At 38.0% G+C, this 20,271-nt stretch overlaps 1 pseudogene; it reads right to left on the reverse strand.

The window, feature by feature from the left end:
- Window positions 1-4,421: 4,421 nt before the first annotated feature.
- LOC110919263 lies at window positions 4,422-5,251 on the reverse strand (annotated as a pseudogene).
- Between the last annotated feature and the right edge of the window lie 15,020 nt (window positions 5,252-20,271).

A 20,271-nucleotide genomic window follows, 5' to 3' on the forward strand; every position in this document is an offset into this window, starting at 1 on the left:
GGTCTGTGCCTTTAGATATGTATTTGAAAAGGTATTTTATGAGCATACTGCACCCGCAGTAATCGACATTTATGTGGGCATGAAAATGAAGCAACAAAGAACGGTTGTATGGTACAACATAACCATTAATGAAATCCCATTCTTTTGAACAGAGTGAGTACTTTGACGTCTCTTATAGCGTGCATAGCCATTGTCATCGAATCTTGTAATAGGCTCGTAATCCTTAGGGAAATTTTTCTTACATGATCCTAATGCCATGCATGGTGAGTTAGGTTTGGCAATGCCGCAAGGTCCATGTATCATGGAGTCAGTTTTGTATACAAAGTTGGCTCCTTGATGGGATCTGGAATTTCTGCTGATATGTAGGCATCTAATTGTGCAGCGTCCTTTATTTTGTGTGCTTCATCAACCCATAAAAGAAGGTGACAATGAGGCAAACCTCTTTTTTGGAACTCTATGGTGTATAAGTCTGGACAATATAAACGAACGACTTTCAAGTAACATGTGTATACCTCTATAACGTATATGGAGTTTTGTATATAATATGAGGCAAATAAGTTACTTGCAGTAACCTTTCCAAATGGTCTTCTAACTTTAAGAAAATTTACAAACGAAGTAACTTTCGTATGGAAGACTCTTGCAATGACATCTGGACGATCCTCCGGCTTTAGGATTGGAAATTTGGCGATGTATCTACGAATCTCAGGCCATTTAACGTTGCAGGTGAGCGTAATGAAGTATTGTGGGTTCCCATGAACTCTGCATATTGCCAAGGCATCCTGATAGTGTTTGTACATGTAGCGTGGACCACCGGTAAATATGGATGGAAAAATTATACGCTTGCCTATATCCTTTCCTTCGGTATCTCCACGTGTTACTGCATCATGTATTCCTTGCATGTATTCACTTCTAAGAGCATTTTGATTATATCTATGGAAGTTAAGGTTGTCTTGCTCGATGCACACGTAAGCGTCTACCAGGTATTGTTGGAAAAGACGTCCACCTCTTAGTAGTAAAGAATAGGTATTGGCACGATCATATAGTTAGTGGCAATAGAACATATTCCTAGTCAAAGTATTATTTTTGTTTAAGCCATGACCCTGTAGGCACAAGTCACGGGACCAACCACTTTCACCATGAATAAACAACAAAGGATATTACAGTGACATGTACAATGGGTGTGCAATGTTTATTCTTTGAGGGCCAGTGACCCTATGTCTAATGACAATGTCAAACCCATTTGACTGAGGTCCAGGATCATTGATAATAGCACCAATGCAACCTAGGGTTGGATTATCATAACGTAAAGAGTTATAAGAATTATACAAACAGATGTAGAATGAGGTTACATCAGTTGAGCGACATAGATCTCTTGCGTCCCTAAAAAGTTTAACCAACTTGTTACTACTCTCAAGGATCTGAATAAGCAAAGCGACAGTCTTAGAATTCAATTGCGAACGGCTATCGTTTCCGAATACGCCTAGTCTATTGGAAACTTCATTTTCAGTATCGTATAGATACATTTGCAAGAACCGAGGACATTCATTCGATGATGGATAGAAAGAACCAAGCCAATGGTAAACATGGCCTTCAATTTTGAAAACGTAAGGAGCAGAGCCATCGTTGATAGAGTCGTCGACTATTCCACCAAAATATGTCATTGAGAACATGTTGTTGTATGCACGTATATTATCAAGAAATTCAGATTTATTAAATAGATGTAACAATGACGCATGAAGAAGGGAAGGAGAATCAAGCTTGACACGACCATGTTTACAGCAATGATTATAGCAAGCACGATTATAAGACATCGCATTGACACGTTCATCATACCAAAATAAGGCATTGCAGTGTTCGCATATGCAGGCACGATCACCGTTATCTATGTACATGGAATTAGAGATCTCATTGCTACATGACGTAAAAGACTGGTGTATAGGTACTGAAGTGGACGCACTAGGAGAAGAAAGAGATTTAGTAAGCGTACGACGCCGTTTTTGAGAGTTAGACATAGTTAACAATAAGGTTTCCTAATATACTAAGAGGACAACAATTAAGAAAATAAAATAAACAGCAAAGCATATACAAAGGAAATTACAAACTAACCTGAACGGACGGTACCAACCAAAAAAACTGAAAAAGCAAAGCAAAAATCATAAGTAAAAACCACTAAGTAGACGTACACACGCATAATCATTAGACAAATATGAAACAATGATAAGAGGCATAAAGATTCAGCTATGTAATAGTGACTGGAGAAAGAGTTTTATGTAAGCTATTTTTTCTAACCATCAAAAACAGCACAGCAAGCCAAACCTAAGAAAAGCATGAATGAAACTAATAAAAGATGTCTACATCATATTGACTAATCGTAAACTATTATGTTCTTTTGTATTTGTTTAGGCTATACAGCAATAGAAAGCTATAAAAGCGATTATTAATACCGGCTCTAATAACATTGATATTGTTCGGTGAGTATTGATTCGTTTTGTAAAAGTACTGATGAAGAATGATAAAAAGAATACCTAAACACGAATAAAAAGCAAAAGGTACGAAATGAAATGGTGTCGCTTGTTCGCATAAGCAAAACATTATAAATATTATTACTATTATTATTATTGTTAGAAAAAATAGAAGACTATTTTTAAAAAGAAGGTCTATTTGTTATTTATGAAAAGTATAGAGGAGCACAGTTGAAAGATAAAAAATTATGAGGTTTAGTTGCAAAAGATGAAAAGTTTTTGGGCTAAAAGTAAAAAGAATCTATTAGTTTTGAGGTTAAAAGTAAAAAAATCTAATAATTTTGGGTTAAAAGTGAAGAATCAAATAGTTTTGGGTTAAAAGTAAAAAAAATCATTTTTTTAAAAACTTTCAAAGCATAAGGTACAACATCTCTATGCATAAAAATATTGCAAAATATAGAATTTGGTAATTGGTAATTGGTACTGAGAATTGAATCTTGAAACGTTAAATTCAAGTCTATAGTTTTTTCTATGCCAAAGATACATGTATTTGTTAAATAAATAGAAAAATCGCTTTTTAGCATTAACTTTAGATTTTAAATTGATTTTCATGTTTGAGAGTTTCCACTATGAAAGGACATCTCGCGCTTTACGCTCGCCAACCAGTTCCTCTTCCACCTACATGCTCTCAAGCACGAATAGAGATTTGTGATAGCAGCAGCCCGGTTCGATCGAGAAAGGAGGTCTTGCCCGGTGGGGTACTCGATGATTAGTCAAGCATTGTACTGGTCTGCAGATATCACTTGCAGATCAGGGACAACCGATGGTAATATATATATATATATATATATATATATATATATATATATATATAATATCGGGTCTATACCACATACTGAAGTCCATTCTATGAACTACTGACATATATCTGATGGCTTTCCGTATTTATTTCATATAGTGACTGACGTGACAGGACAGGATCGGCTTCCAAGGATGCTTTATGCTATATGATCCTTTCAATTCATAGTTTGATGGGCTTTTATTTTAACCTGTTTACTATTCTTGCACCAGCGGAGAATGCTTCCTTTTCCCCAAATGCGTATGCTTTCCGCTGTATGCTCAAGCTTTTGTTCTTAACTACTTGCCTTCGGACAACTGCCAATTAATGAAGTTTTTCCTCTTGAGCAAAGATCTTCATCCTAAAAAGGGGATTCCGTTTAGTCGATAGCAATTCAGCAAAGAGATAAATGTGAAGTGAAGCCGTTGTTTCTTCCTGTCGATGGTCGAAAGCAATTCAACAAAAAAGGATAGTCAAAGAGGCTAACTCATTTCCAATACATGTCCGCCCTTACTTTAGAGCCGACAACACACGAAATAATGATTTATGTTAAGGAATAACTGAAGAACGGATCGAGCTGTGTCGACTAACTATATAATTTCATTCAAGTTCCGCTTGTCCAGTGAAGCCTTTCCCCAACCTGCTTCAACAAATGAATTACCCTATGTGCTCCTTATTATTATAACTAAACTTCCTTTCCATATTGCTGTTGGTGATGGTGGTGGTGATGGTTCCGATCTCGCATCGTTTTGATTGAAAGTTGCATACGTTAGGGAGAATCTGAGCCCTCTGCTTCAACTTTTGGATCTTCTTTCGTTGAGAGCCCAAGATGGGTACCAATTGTTGTTGTTTCACCATCTGCAAGGCTTCTTGGAACAGCTGCTTTACCGCCTCGCATTGGCACTTCTCATCTATGTTTTCGAGCTCTTTGCAGCAGGCCTGTTGGATAACTTCCTCTGGCCGCCTCATAGGAATGGAGTATCCTTCGTCAATAGTCATGGCCTTCATTTTTTTTTCTAACGACAATTGTAGGGGCCAAAAGGACCCACTACCCCACAGGGCACATGAGGAAAAAAAACAGAAACTTAGATATATCAGCTAATGGCTATGAAGAAATATTTCTACAATTCTCTCTCCTCTTCGTTCTCACCCGACATTTCTTTGAACGATTGACCATTAGGCTCGGGGACCAAAAATGTAAACGACAATCCTAATGCATGGACTACAGCCAAAATGATGAGAATGTACCTGATTCCAATACTGGTAGGATAACTAGCATCAGTCTTTTTCGGGTATGTACTTTCAGAGGCGTAGAGGAACCCGTAGGCCCCGACAATGGCGGCAGCTTTTCCGGCCGCGACAAAGATACCGTGACAGGTGGAATGGAGTCTTGCGGAGAATATTTCGGCTGGAACCACGAAAGTGGTGGAGTTAGGGCCGAAGTTGGCCAAAAAAGAATATTAAGGGGCACATGAGTACAATGCCGATACGGTTCTCGTCTTTGGTCCGGTGGTGGTAAGGAATGGCAACGACAAACATGAATATGGTCATGAAAAAGAATCCCATGAGTTGGATTGCGAAATGATCCATGCGATGTATAAAAAAGATGAACGGTACTGGATATCGCGATAAGGGTTTGGGCTTTCATTGTTTCAGTAGAAAGCGATATCAAGTAAGAACCAAGTGGAAGTGAATCCATGCAATTGGAGGCCGTGGCGACGGGCGAAGTCTTTCGAAAACAATCTGAATCAGTTTCTAGTAGTATAAGCAATTTTGTCTACCTTATGCTCTTTGGATTTGATTTCAACTTGTAAAACTTGAGCCATGTCTTGCGTCGCTTGCTTAGCGTTTTTTGCTACCAAAGCGGTGAAACATGCGATTTCCGGCATCTTCATACGCCAATAGTAAGTCAAAGCTGCTGGAATCGCACGATGCTTATAATACGCCATACGTTTATTCAAACTGTGGGAAATCTTCATTCAAAGCGAATAGGATTTAATCCTCCTAATGGAGATAGCCTGATAGGTGTAGCCTAGGAGTTGTTAAAAAAGCTGAACTTTACTTGTACATTACCAGAACATAAGTATTCAACTGTTGAAATTTGCTTTCATAATTTATGTTATGGGCCCTTTTCTGAGCGTATATATCCTGACTAATATCTTGCTTTTCACTGTTTGCTTGTGATCAGGACACTGGATCGGGATATTGGTAACATCCTGGGCGATATCCTGAAGTTAACTAAATAATCCACGTGCAGGTAAGAAGCTGTAGGTCACTAACGGTCAGATGGACTTCTTCTCCTAGAGACTCGGGCAAATCAGTTATTTGAGAGACGTTGGACCCGAAAGACCAGGTCTACAACGTTCAAGTGGGGAATATCCGCCGGATCCCGGTTTAATAGGATAGTTTGTGATTTTTCTTTTACTATAAATAGATGGGGCGGATCAGATTAAGGCATGCAACTTTACACTCACACTCTTTCGCACACTTTAGCTCTCTAGCTTCTAGCAAACACTGCACACAAACACTTGTACTCGAGTTACATTGTAACACCTAGTTGATCAGCATTACATCCTTGTTGGGATTGAACCCTATCAGAGGAACAGATAATTAAAGCCAAAACTGGATCAGAGCAGTGGATTCACAATAAGCAGATGTTTACACTAAGCTCTCCCCTTGACAGTGGTTACCTATCTGCTGATACACCCTAAACACTGCTTAGAAGAACAACTGATGAACCAAACACTGATGGAACAACCAAAGACTGCTGAAAGGCAAACGCTGAGCTCTATCTACTGCTGTCTCTTAAGTGCTGCTGAAGATTCAAGCACTGCTCATTCAAAGACTGATCACCTTTTGAAGAAAGCACTGATGTTCAAGTAATCAGTGCTTAGGTTACAACAGTGGAACGAGAACAGTGTTAGACTTGTTTTGTATTGTACTATCAATCAGTTGTTAGACATCAGTAGTTTTGTATAGATCAGTGTCTATAGGTTGTTAGGCTGTTAGAAGTCACTATCATGGTGACGTCAGCTGAAGTACATCAGTAGTTTGGTTTGCCTATAAATATAACAGTACTCTGTACTGTTACATTTGATTCGTTTTGAGAGAGTTCTTCTCCTCAATTCAATCCTTTCATCTTGTGCAACCAACTCTGGAGTATCAGGCTGAGGGGGAGTTTAGTCTGTAAGCTTGCATTGTAATCATTTGCTTTTAATATAATCATTCGACTCTATGAAAAAGCAATTGTTTATCAAACTATATTCTCCTTTGATTGTGTTTACAAAGTTTGTATTCATCTCCGCTGCACTTTACATCATTTCATATACTCTGAATGTTCAATTCATACAAACAAGCACAATCATGAGAGCCTCAGATCCTAACAATTGGTATCAGGGCCTGGACAGTCAAATTCGATCTAACCATCAATTTGACACAACAGTTCCGCTCACAATTCATTGATACTAAGGTTGGTCGCATTTCTGTTGAAAAACAGAGTAACGAGAAATCTTGTTCAAAATGATGACTCAAAAGCTCTGTAAAACAACCAAGATATCATAAGATTCACAAATCTCATACAACTGATGATGTCATGCACAAATCACTCATAGTTTCCAGATCTGGAAACTTATCTGAAAACTATGGTGTGTTCATCTCCATTCAAAATTGATGTCAACTGTTATGAAATTTTGTGATGTTTTTATATTTTACACTAAAGTATGCACCTCAGATCAGCAAAACCTATGTTCATCTAAAACACTAGTGTTCTGCTGACATAGAATGAGGGAAATAAAGCTTTAGTCAAAATGCTTATGTGTTCAAAGGCAGGTTGAGAATCCTCAAAAGGACCAAATCAACTTTTTCAAAACACATTAATAAAATAAGGTGTCAAAATAGTCCTAATCATATGTAATGTGAGATCTGGCAATAAAACAGGCACAAATGTGGTCAGATCTCTCAAAACATTACTTCAAAATGATTCTAGACTAAGCGTGTCCAAAATAAAATCTCCCAGTGAGTATTTCTGAACATGTGAATAAAAAGGGTAAAAAGGGAAAAAGAAAATGAACGAATCTCAAAGTGTGGTTATCTCAAAACTTTTGAAATCAAAAGAAAAGAGTATAAGCTTAAAACACTCTTGAGGTTAAAGTTGGGTTAAACAATGGGATCATGCAACTGTGTGCATTCATCAATACAGGATTCGTTCAGGTATCTATGGCATCTCCAGTGATTGTCCTTAAAAGAAGAATTTACAATCAATTGTCAATGGTCAAAATAACTTGAGAATGATATGATCATGAACTTATTTGAAAAGCTGTCAGATCCTTGTGATAATTTTCAAAACATCCTTTAATTTTTTTAAGATGCTTTTCTCTAAATAAAACCAGATATATATTACTTTCTATAAATATATTTTGTACTTTTACTCATTTTTTATAGTAAAAATTCTTCTCTGGTCAGGATGCAATTTCCTTATTTTTGTGTGAAATTACTATTCTTAAATCTGATCAAAAGGAAATGGCTCACATATCAAGGTCATGATAAGCTCAAGTTTGGTTGTCACAGATCAAAAATTGATTGCAAATTGATTTTGAACTACTGAGATACTCATGTTCTAGTTCAAGTAATTAGACACAAAATGAGTTGTTTTAGTAGAAAAAGTTTTCATCATCTGGGATGTTAAACCACTGTCTATGGCATCTCCAGTGATTGTCCTTAAAAGAAGAATTTACAATCAATTGTCAATGGTCAAAATAACTTGAGAATGATATGATCATGAACTTATTTGAAAAGCTGTCAGATCCTTGTGATAATTTTCAAAACATCCTTTAATTTTTTTTAAGGTGCTTTTCTCTAAATAAAACCAGATATATATTACTTTCTATAAATATATTTTATACTTTTACTCATTTTTTATAGTAAAAATTCTTCTCTGGTCAGGATGCAATTTCCTTATTTTTGTGTGAAATTACTATCCTTAAATCTGATCAAAAGGAAATGGCTCACATATCAAGGTCATGATAAGCTCAAGTTTGGTTGTCACAGATCAAAAATTGATTGCAAATTGATTTTGAACTACTGAGATACTCATGTTCTAGTTCAAGTAATTAGACACAAAATGAGTTGTTTTAGTAGAAAAAGTTTTCATCATCTGGGATGTTAAACCACTGTCTATGGCATCTCCAGTGATTGTCCTTAAAAGAAGAATTTACAATCAATTGTCAATGGTCAAAATAACTTGAGAATGATATGATCATGAACTTATTTGAAAAGCTGTCAGATCCTTGTGATAATTTTCAAAACATCCTTTAATTTTTTTTAAGGTGCTTTTCTCTAAATAAAACCAGATATATATTACTTTCTATAAATATATTTTGTACTTTTACTCATTTTTTATAGTAAAAATTCTTCTCTGGTCAGGATGCAATTTCCTTATTTTTGTGTGAAATTACTATCCTTAAATCTGATCAAAAGGAAATGGCTCACATATCAAGGTCATGATAAGCTCAAGTTTGGTTGTCACAGATCAAAAATTGATTGCAAATTGATTTTGAACTACTGAGATACTCATGTTCTAGTTCAAGTAATTAGACACAAAATGAGTTGTTTTAGTAGAAAAAGTTTTCATCATCTGGGATGTTAAACCACTGTCTGGAATAATGGACATTTGGCAAAACCTTGAACAAAAACATCTGTAGATAACTGCTGGCAATTTAATCTTGATAATATACATCTAAAATGTATTTTGTTAAGAATAGCAATTCTGGTGTTCAACAGATGCTAGATGAGATATTGTGCTTTCACAAGACAAAATCAATTCCTACATCTGGACAAGCAGATGCTAAAATTATTTGTCAAAAGTCAAAACACTGCTGTAGAAACAGTTGTTACATAAATGATCCTCATTATTGTTTTCAACCACTGCTGTTCCTTAAATGCTGTTGTGCTTCAACATCTGCTCTCTAAAGTCTGTCCACTGCTGATAGTCAACCTCTGTTTCTTGCAAAAACACCGATGTTTAAAATCATTGTTCCATCCACTGATACACCCACTGCTTCATTTCATTACCGTTGTAACTACTGATGATTGATCCATCAGTGGTTGTCAAAACAACTGTCCCCCATTATTTACCATTTCATCAGGGGTTGGCACGTGGTCAGTTTTTAGCCGTCAGATCATTATAACCGTTGCCACATCAGCATTCATTTTTTTTCCTGAATAAAACCCTGATTAAACCCAAACAGGGGCTCACACTGTCGAATTGAATTCCAAACATTCTCTTCAAAAAGCAGTTTCCCTCTCATAACTCCAAAAACCTTCTTTGATCTTCTTCATCAAAAATGACGAAACCAAAATCGAAATCAAAATCAAAACCATCTTCTTCCTCCACTCCATCAGACGCCACTCAAATAGCTGCTGAAACTATGGAGATTCGTTACAAATCTCCTCACAACTATGTGGGTATACTCACAAAACCCACAACCGACAACACCTTCGACTCCATCCTGGATATCCTATCTGCATCAAAGTACAAAACTTTGATAACAGCAGACGCTCCCATTTATCTTCAAACCAGAGAGAGTTCTGGAAGAATGCCACCCTTGAAAAACAAGGAGACATCATCACAGCCATCAACTCCTCGATACAGGGTAAGAAGGTTCAAATCTCCCCACAATCCATTTCTGAAATCTTTAAACTCGATTATTTGAAAGGAAAAACCTCATTTTCTAAAGAAGAGTTGAAAAAGGATTTCATAAACAGGGGCTATGCAGAGCAACCTAAAAGGGATACCTTGCAAAAAGGTTATTTTCCTTCTGCACCCAGATTTTTATTTCACACATTGTTAATGTGTGTTTCTAATAAAACAACGTCTTTTAATGAAATACCAACAAAAATTCAATGCCTGGGGCATGCAATTTTAAACAATCAAAACTTTAATTACTCCCAAGAAATATTTGATGACTTGGTAAAAAACGTTGATAATAAGGCATTTCTGCTCTTTCCACGATTTCTAAGCTACTATTTTGAACAAAAATTTGTAAAGGAAGATGCAGAATTGCCCAAACAAGGTGCCTCCTTTAAAATAAACTGCTTAACACCTGAAACATTCTCTAGAATGTTGGCACCAATAAAAACAAAAGCAGAGGTGCCTGAGCAGAATTTAGCAGATGAAATTGCTCCTCAGGTATCTGCTGCTGAGCCCACTGCTCCAGGTGATCAAAGCAGCACACCCACTGCTTTGAAACCCACACCTGCCACCAAAAAGATAATAAGAAAAACATCCAGAAAACCCACCATACCCAAAATAAAGGCATCTCTGGAAGATGAGATCCTAGAGACAATGCCAGTGACAGCACAAAAGTCACAAACAACCACTGCTGCTACTTCCTCACAGCAGTTGGAAGAAAGATCTCTACCTCAGCCTCAAACTCCTCCTGCATCCTCACAAAAGGATCAGGTTGTAACCACAGGGACACCAAATTATGAAGCTCTGGATCCACTCGGATCTATCTTCCACAGTCCTGATCCCAAGGACATGTCTCTTTCAACACCCATACCCTCACCAATCATAATGCCACAATCAATAATACCCCTGTTGCATGCAGTTGATATTGCACAGACACAAACCAGTTCCTCTCTATCACCCATTACTGAGAGTATACCTCCACATGTGACTGGGTCTGATGCTTATACCTCTGCTATCCCAGCAACAGCTGAGGAGGTTACACCCCCTAAGTTACAAGTAACTCTCGGTGGTAGTTCAAGTGGAGCAGCAACTACAACTGATGGATCAACAGATCTTCAGTTGGACAGTTGTTTCATTAATAAGACTCCCTTGAAGGCAATTTCTTCCATGGCAACATCGGTAACCACCAGTGAGTTGATTTTAACCACCGGTACCATCAAAGGTTTATCGAGTGCTGAAGAAAGAAGTCCCCAGTACCAAGAACAAGGGGCATCAATGGATGATTTTTGGGACTCAGTTCCTAACTCACACATTGGTACAACCACCACTGGTGGGGATTCAGATGATCCTACTAATGTAGGTGATGATTCAAAATATCAGGAATTGACGAAAAGAGTTGAAAAACTTGAAGATTCAGCTGCTGAAATTAAAGATATGGTGCAAGAGATTTTAAAAGCTCAGAAAGCACAAGCTACTGCTGTTCCTGCTCAAGCACCTGCACAACATGCATTTGCTGCAAATGAGCTTTGGAATATTTTTCAACCCATGCTTGAAAAACAGCAACATATAGCTGATCAAAAGCATGATATTCAAGTACAAATGCTGACCAACATGGTGGAATCTAGGTTTAAAGACACTCAACCAGATATCAAGGCTATAAAGGCCAGCATACAAAAGACTGCTCATAGTGAAAAAGTTCCATCTTCCATCCTCTTCATGGATACACCCCTTGCAGATAATGCAAAAAAGGGGGAGAAAATCAAGTTGAGAAAGAAAGGAATAGAAGATGGGCTGTATATTGAACCAGAAGAAGAAAAGCAGTCATCTAAATCACCTCAATCCACAAAATCCAAAACTTCAAATCAAACAGCTGATACATCAGTAGTTACTAAAACTGCTGTCAGTAGCCAAACAGTTGCCATGACAACAACAACACACCTCCAACACACACCACTCTATCACATACCATCACAACCACTGTTCCACCACCATTACCATCACAAACAGCCAAACCATTATCACCCCCTGCCAAAAAGCAGAAGATAACAGATGTTACAACATCTGTTGTAATGGCAACAGTGGTTGAAACACCAGTTGTTTCAACTACTGTTAGTCTACCACTGATCACCACTCAAACAACTGCCATTATAACCCCTGCTCAAAAGCAAAAGACATCTGCTGATACATCAGTAGTTGTAATGACAACAGCAGTTGAGACACCAGTTGTTTCAGCAGCTGTTAGTCAATCATCCACCACTGCTATCACCTTTCCTACATCACAACCAAAGCTCCTCAGTAGAAAAAGAAAGCCAATCCCTGCCAATGAGGAAATATATGATCCTAATGCTGCAAAATATCCACTGGAAATTGAAGCTCTAAAAAATGAGATGAGGCAATTCTATACAGAAGAAGATCCTTCAAAAAGAAGATTCTCCTCACTCATAGGCTACATGCCACCAGAGGATATGGATGATTACCTCAAGATCAAGGCAAGGCAGGCTAAAGTAAAAGCTAAGGTTGAGAGTGAAAGTGAAGGTCTAAGCGACGAAGGCATTGCTAAAAGACTGGAGTTCTACTTCACAAAAGTAAAGCAGATAGAAGAATTTGCACAAGAGCTAATCAAAGAAAAGGCTGATCAAAAGAAAATGTTAAGGAAACAATATCTAGCCTACATCATGAAAGACAAATTCTATTCTGCTGAAGAACAACAGTTTGAAGAATGGCCATTAGTTGCATTAAAGCATGAAGCTGAGAGGATTGACAGAATCAAAAATGATCCTGCAAAGAAGAAAAATGCTCCAAACTGGAGCAAATACAAAAAGCTCATTGCTGACCTCACTGCTGAGTACAAAGGAAAGAAAAAGGAGCTGGTGGATGCAAAAATGGATAATGCTGAAGCCAAATCAAAATGGTCCAGGCAGCAGACTGATGAAGCCTATAAAAGGCTGAAGAAAAGAAAGATAACTGCTTCAAGTGCCTCAAAGAAACAAGAACATATGATGAAACTTGAACAGCAGATTGAAAACCTCAGAACAATGTTCAAATCAGCATACAACCCTACTTTTGTGTCAGGATCACCTACAAAAGGTTAGAGGAATTAAGAAAGAAAGATCCTAAAGTTCCTCAAAAGCCTGACTATCCTGAAGCTGAGGTTTCAAAAAGACCATCAAAGCTGCAAATCAGGAGAACCACTGCTCCAACTGGTGCTGCCATCTATAAAAGAACGTCACACAAACAGTTGGGAGCTGAAACCATCCAAGAGTTGATAAAAGGAGATGACCTTGTAAAAGAAGGCATAAAGAAAATGATCATACAAACTCTTGGTTTGGGTCAATCTGCAAATGCTGGTCAGCCAGTTATGAATAGGCCAGCCTCACCAAATACCTCTGCAAATAAACATCTCCCAAGAAACCCACCAGGCTCAAAAATACAAAAGTGGGAAACTGACAAACAGACCTGCGTATTGACTTTGCTCAGGCCTGGTGGAGAAGTGGAGAAAATATCAAGGAACAAGCTCTCGGCCTGAGTCTTGAAGATTTGTAGGATCTCCTTGATCTTTCACTTAGCAGGGATGATGAAGACACGGATGCCCTTAACTTTGAACTACAATTTAAAGGACAGATAAGGGAACTGTTGATGAGGCAATAAATGTCCACAATAATGAAGAGTTTTGGCATTATCTGTTCCAGGGGGAGATTGTTGGGATTGAACCCTATCAGAGGAACAGATAATTAAAGCCAAAACTGGATCAGAGCAGTGGATTCACCATAAGCAGATGTTTACACTAAGCTCTCCCCTTGACAGTGGTTACCTATCCGCTGATACACCCTAAACACTGCTCAGAAGAACAACTGATGAACCAAACACTGATGGAACAACCAAAGACTGCTGAAAGGCAAACGCTGAGCTCTATCTACTGTTGTCTCTTAAGTGCTGCTGAAGATTCAAGCACTGCTCATTCAAAGACTGATCACCTTTTGAAGAAAGCACTGATATTCAAGTAATCAGTGCTTAGGCTACAACAGTGGAACAAGAACAGTGTTAGACTTGTTTTGTATTGTACTATCAATCAGTTGTTAGACATCAGTAGTTTTGTATAGATCTGTGTCTATAGGTTGTTAGGCTGTTAGAAGTCACTATCATGGTGACGTCAGCTGAAGTACATCAGTAGTTTGGTTTGCCTATAAATATAACAGTACTCTGTATTGTTACATTTGATTCGTTTTGAGAGAGTTCTTCTCCTCAATTCAATCCTTTCATCTTGTGCAACCAACTCTGGAGTATCAGGCTGAGGGGGAGTTTAGTCTGTAAGCTTGCATTGTAATCATTTGCTTTTAATATAATCATTCAACTCTATGAAAAAGCAATTGTTTATCAAACTATATTCTCCTTTGATTGTGTTTACAAAGTTTGTATTCATCTCCGCTGCACTTTACATCTTTAGAAGATCTCCGGCATAAAAAACCTCGGGTGATGGAAACTACCGATCACCAAATATATTGCAAAAACAATAGTGATCCTTGTACAACTTTGGAAGAAAACAAGCTCAATACAATGAATTTCTAGTGAAAGTGTGTGTTTTTTGCTTAGTGTTTGCAGAGAATTCGAGTGTTGTGTGTATTTTCTGTGGTGTGCACGACTTGTGCCTCAAATGAGCTTGTTTCCCCTTAAAAAGATAAGGAAAAATCAACTAACTAACTTCCCGAAAAAGGTGGAAGTCACCCATGACCACCACTAACGGTTATTTCTTCAATATGCACGTGCCTAAAAGCATATTCCACGAAATTCCAGCAAAGAAGTGGTCCACTACGTCCATTACCTGCATTTACACATTAAAAACGTACAAAACATAAGTTCTGTTAAGGATCCTGATCCTCAGACTGTCTGCATCATCCATTAAGGATCCGTGATCCATGCCCAGACTCAGGATAGATGATCCTTAGCATAAATTCATGCCCTAACAATTGCCCCCAATATGGCAGTTGTGATAAGGATTCACAGCTGTCATATTTCCGTCAGAAGCGGATTAGCCGTTGCTGCTGGTAACTAGTTGTTACACTGCCTGTCGTCACTGATAAGACCTGCTATAATGATCATTGCAAAATATAGAGTTAGAAATAACTCCTCAAATGCCTTTACAGACAAGAAGATCCTTCTATTTGTGGAGAATGAATCCTTCTGCACAGTTCGCTATTAACCTTCCTGAACTTTAATATCTGCATAGACACTTTAACTGTTAGATAGCCTTATCCGGCCTGGGTGGATGGTCCACGGTTTTGCTGGTGAAATCCAGGCCAGATGATTTGATACACAATTAATGGGTAATAACATTAAACATTTTTAGCTACAACTGTTGTTGTTTCTTTCCTCTTTATTTTTCATGTATGCTTTCTATTTTCAAAGATATCATCGCCAAACAACTGGAAAGTTATTGGAAATCTGATGATAATGTTAAACTTTTAATAGAAAACTTGAAGTGTTCGAATAAATGTGGATCAATGACCCTTAACCAAAAAGGATAAGAGACAACTTACAGCTTCGAAAAAGTTAGAATATATCATACCAGAGAATCCAAGTTAGGATTCTATATCCTTGTAAATTATTGCTGAATAAGCAAACTATGAAAAGTAAAGCTTCTAGGATCAAGGATCCTTATCGTCAGAACTTGTATAACTTTAGACAGTAGTTTCTAGGGTGAAGGATCATGGATCCTTGAACAATAGGCAGGATAATGGGTGGTGGATGGATCCTCTGTTTGGGGGATGAAGCCACTCGTTATCCTTCCATCTTTAATTTTCTGCACTACAAAGACCCGTAAACAATGGACACCCTTTGCCAACCCATGTGGACAGGCCACGTTTTGCTGGTAGAAACGTGGGTTGGAAATTTTGACAACCTTAAAAGGTTTAATGTTTTGTGAATAAAATAACTTTAACTTTTTGGCTATCTCCCGTGTTGCTATCCTTATGTATCCTTTAGTTTTCAATTGTTGTGATATACATTTGTTTGAATAAGAAAAGTTAAACAAATTAAGTTTAAGAATTTTAGGATATGATCCAGGATCAAATATCCTATAGTTGAAAAGTTCCAAAAAGTGGTATATTTTAAGGATCATAAGTTCAGTTGTCAAAGTATAAGGGTTATTCAAATAAATAATGAATAAAATCAAAATAGTTAAGGATCATACCTGAGAATCCAAGTTAGGATCCTAACCTTTATCATTATAAATAGGATAACCATAAGATAAACCTTAATGGAAGGTAAGGATCAAGGATCCTTGGTCGTTTGTCTCCAAAAACCTGAAATAGGATACAACTTGGGACTAAGCCAATATAAGATAAGAGTTAGTAACTGGGGACAAGCCCAACAAACTGGGGATAAGCCCAAATAAACTGGGGACAAGCCCAAATAAACGGATGTAAACTGGGGACAAGCCCAAATAAACGGATGTAAACTGGGGTCAAGCCCATATAACTTGTGTAAACTGGAGTATGGCCCTCACTGGCGACTATCCAAACTTGAGCGACATGAAAATGCCGAAACCTTAGCTAACGTGAAAATGTTAGAAACCTTAGGAACGGATGTATGGTACGTCTACCATTATACGTAGGATCCTGGGTACAGCCAGTACAAAGAAATTGTCAGCCCCTAAAACGAGTACTGGTCGCACTGCCTTGAACTGCACCAGGATCATCGTGCGCTACTGGCGAAACTGGGGATAGGCCCAAACTGGGGACAAGCCCAAAACTGGGGACAAGCCCATAAACTTTGGAGAGTTAGCCAACCAATTTGATCTTCTGTAAAATGATAACAACTCTGCAAAAGCTTAAACTTTGTGAAAATAGATGTTAACTGATTAACATCTTTAACTTATGATAAGTAATAAGTATAAAATGAATGAAAATGAAAATGAAAGTAATGTGTTACCAAATGTAGAATCATATATCCTTTGAGGATCCTGGATCCTTAATCAGAATACCGGTATCGCTGAGGATCCCTAATCCTTCTTACTTAAAGTATTTTTTTGAGATGAACAACATTCCAAGCTCTTGGTAGGAGATCACCATCCATTGTTAACAAATGATATGCCCCCTTTCCTGATTCAGCTTCAATTAGATAGGGGTCTTCCCACTTTGGTGCTAGCTTGCCATTAGAAGGATTTGTAGTGTTCTGGAATGCTTTTCTTAGCATAAAATCACCAACTTGAAATATTCTAATCCTGACATTCTTGTTGTATGCTCCAGCCATTCTTTGTTGATAACTGGCCATTTCCTTTTTTCTGACTTTGAGCAAAAGCTTCTTCTTAGGATGCAGATGTTATGTTGGTTGGTGTAGAATATTACTGTGTCTTTGACAAGCATCACATTTCTTTGTGTATTCCACAGCATACATCTTCATGGTAGGCCAATAGTATCCTGTTCTAAGGATCCTTGAGAATAGTGCTCTGCCCCCAGTGTGGTTTCCACAGTCTCCTTAACTTTGAAAGCTTTAGGATTTTGTCCTTTGACAATGTAAGAAGTGCTATCAAGGCCTCATACTCTGCCTCTTGATTAGTGGTTTGGAATTCACATGCAATGGATTGGGGTATAATGTCCCCCTGTGGCAATTTTAGTAGTGTGCTTTGTCTAGTTCCTTTAACATTTGAAGCTCCGTCCGTGAAGAGTGTCTAAGGATCCTTGGTCTTCTCAAGTTGTTGAACTTCTAATTCAGCTTCCCTTTGTAGATCACTAGTGAAATCAGCCACAAAGTCAGCTAAAGCTTGGGACTTGATGGCAGTCCTGGGTTCATACTTAATGTCATATGCAATAAGCTTGATTGCCCACTTTGCCATTCTACCTGACATTTGAAGTTTCCTGAGAACATTCTTGATAGAAAGGTTAGTTTTCACAACAATGGTGTGAGTTTCTAAATAATGTCTATGTTTAGCAGAAGCCATAATTAAATCAAGAATTAATTTCTCTAAATGAGAATACCTGGCCTCAGCATCAAGTAGAATTTTACTTACATAGTATACCGGATGTTGAGAGCCTTCATGATCCTTAACTAGGATCACACTTACTGCTTTAGCTGAAATAGCTAAGTATAAGGATAACGATTCTCCATTTTCTGGTTTCATCAGGGCTGGTGCTGAGGATAGATAATCCTTAAGAACCTTAAGTGTAGCTTCATGCTTATCAGTCCACTCAAACTTGCCTTGAGCAACTTGTCTACCTCTTCTTGGATAATGGCATTCCTTTCAAGTGCAAACTTTCTCCTGTCATATCTTCATGTTTCCAAGCGAAGGTAGATTTTCTTCTTTCCAAGAAGGATACTAAATCCTGCTCAATACTGTCTAGGATCCCGGATCCTATAAAATTTTTGGATTCAGGATCCTCTGGGTTCAACATAATATCCTTGACGTCTTGCTCTCTTGCCTCCATGATGTCTTACTCCTTGGAGGTTGGCTTCATTGAAGAAGTGTAACAGTTCTTTGCCTCCTGCTGATCACTTTCTATCTTCACCATATCTTATAGAGTTGGGACCTTGACACATTGATGATATGTTGAGGGGGACTGCCTTCATATCGTGTATCCATGGCCTGCCAAAGATAACATTACAGCAAGATAAGCAATCAATAACATAAAATTCTTGAATAGAATTCACTCCCTCTATATAAATAGGAAGTTTAATGTCCCCCAATGTAATCTTTGTCTCTTCACTGAATCCCACAAGGACAGATGATCTTTGGACAATATCGGATTCAAAGATGTCCATTCTATTGAGGACATCCAACTGGATTATGTTCACTGAGCTTTTCCCATCAATGAGAATCCTGCGAACAAAATGGTTAGATATAAATAATGTAATAACTACACCGTCGTGATGAGGATCCTGAATGTCCGCACAGTTATCCTCATCATATGATTTTTTTTATCACTTTCTGCTGGGTAAGGATGGAGGTCCGAACAGGTCTGCCCCCATTCTCCATCTTTGTTTCCTTTGCACGTCTCTTAGCTGCTAAGAACCTCCGGAGATGAAATGGATGATTTGAGCATCGGATGGTGGAGGAGGAGCTTTTTCAGGAACTTTCTCAAAATCCGGGATCCTTGACTTTTTCCTTCCAAGCAATTCCTTCATGTATCCTTTGCTCAAAAGATAACCTATCTCCTTCCTTAATGCTATGCACTCATCTGTGAGATGACCAGAATCCTCATGGTAAGCACACCATTTCGATTCGTCTTTGGTGGCAGGCGGTTTGTCATTCTTCCTTGGCCACCTAACCTTGTCACCTATACTCTGCATAGAAAGGATTAGTTCATTATTATCAGCAGAAAAACAAGATTCAGAAATAGGAGGATAATCCTCATCATCTTCCTCTTGTTCCACAACATGAATATTCTGGTTGTCATGCTTGGAGTATTGCTTGGATCAGTTATCCTTGAGATAGGATCCTTATTTGTCTTGCTTTGAGGATCCTGACAATCTCTCGTGGATCCTTTTGTTATCCTCTAAACGGATAAACCTAAGGGCCCTGTTCCTTACTTCATCTAGGTTCCTACAAGGTGTCATAACAAGATCATCATAGAACTAAGAATCCTTAAGTAAACCCATTTTAAAAGCCTTTACAGTTGTGGCAATACCTAAGTTAGGGATTTCTAAGGATTCTCTACTAAATTTAGTTATATAATCTCTAAGTGATTTATTATGACCTTGGGTGATCCTATATAAGTCACTAGTTAATCGTTCAAATCTCCTATTGCATGAGAATTGGCTATTAGACAAATTAACTAGATTAGCAAATAAAGTTATAGAGTAAGGAGGAAGACTTAGCAGCCATTTTAACGCTGATCCGGTAAGTGTGGATCCAAAGCCCTTGCACAAGCAACCAGATTTGGTGTCTGAAACCTCTTCGGTATCGCTGCATCACAAACAGGTGGTGCAAAACGAGATATCTTGTGGCTTTCATCAGGAATTTCAGGAATGGGCTTAACCACTCCCGGAACGTTGGATATTATATCCCTAAGTTTCTGCAATTCCTTAGCCATAGCTTGGTTGATACCTGTATCCTACACAAAGCCAAGGTTAGCATTGCAAAAATTATTCAAAGTGTTACCTCTTGAATGATTCAAGTTTGGAGTTATGTGAATCCATGTTGGCGGGATTCTGGCATAACCGAGGGACCAGAGGAAACAATGGTCTGCATTGGTATGAAGTCTCCTAGATAAACATCTGAACTTCCGGGTTGCACACTCCTTAAGTATCCTTGATACTGGAAGATGTTGGATCCTTGAAGTGCTGTGAAC

The sequence above is a fragment of the Helianthus annuus genome, chromosome 16 (assembly GCF_002127325.2).
Source record: "Helianthus annuus cultivar XRQ/B chromosome 16, HanXRQr2.0-SUNRISE, whole genome shotgun sequence".
NCBI classification, from domain to species: Eukaryota; Viridiplantae; Streptophyta; class Magnoliopsida; order Asterales; family Asteraceae; genus Helianthus; species Helianthus annuus.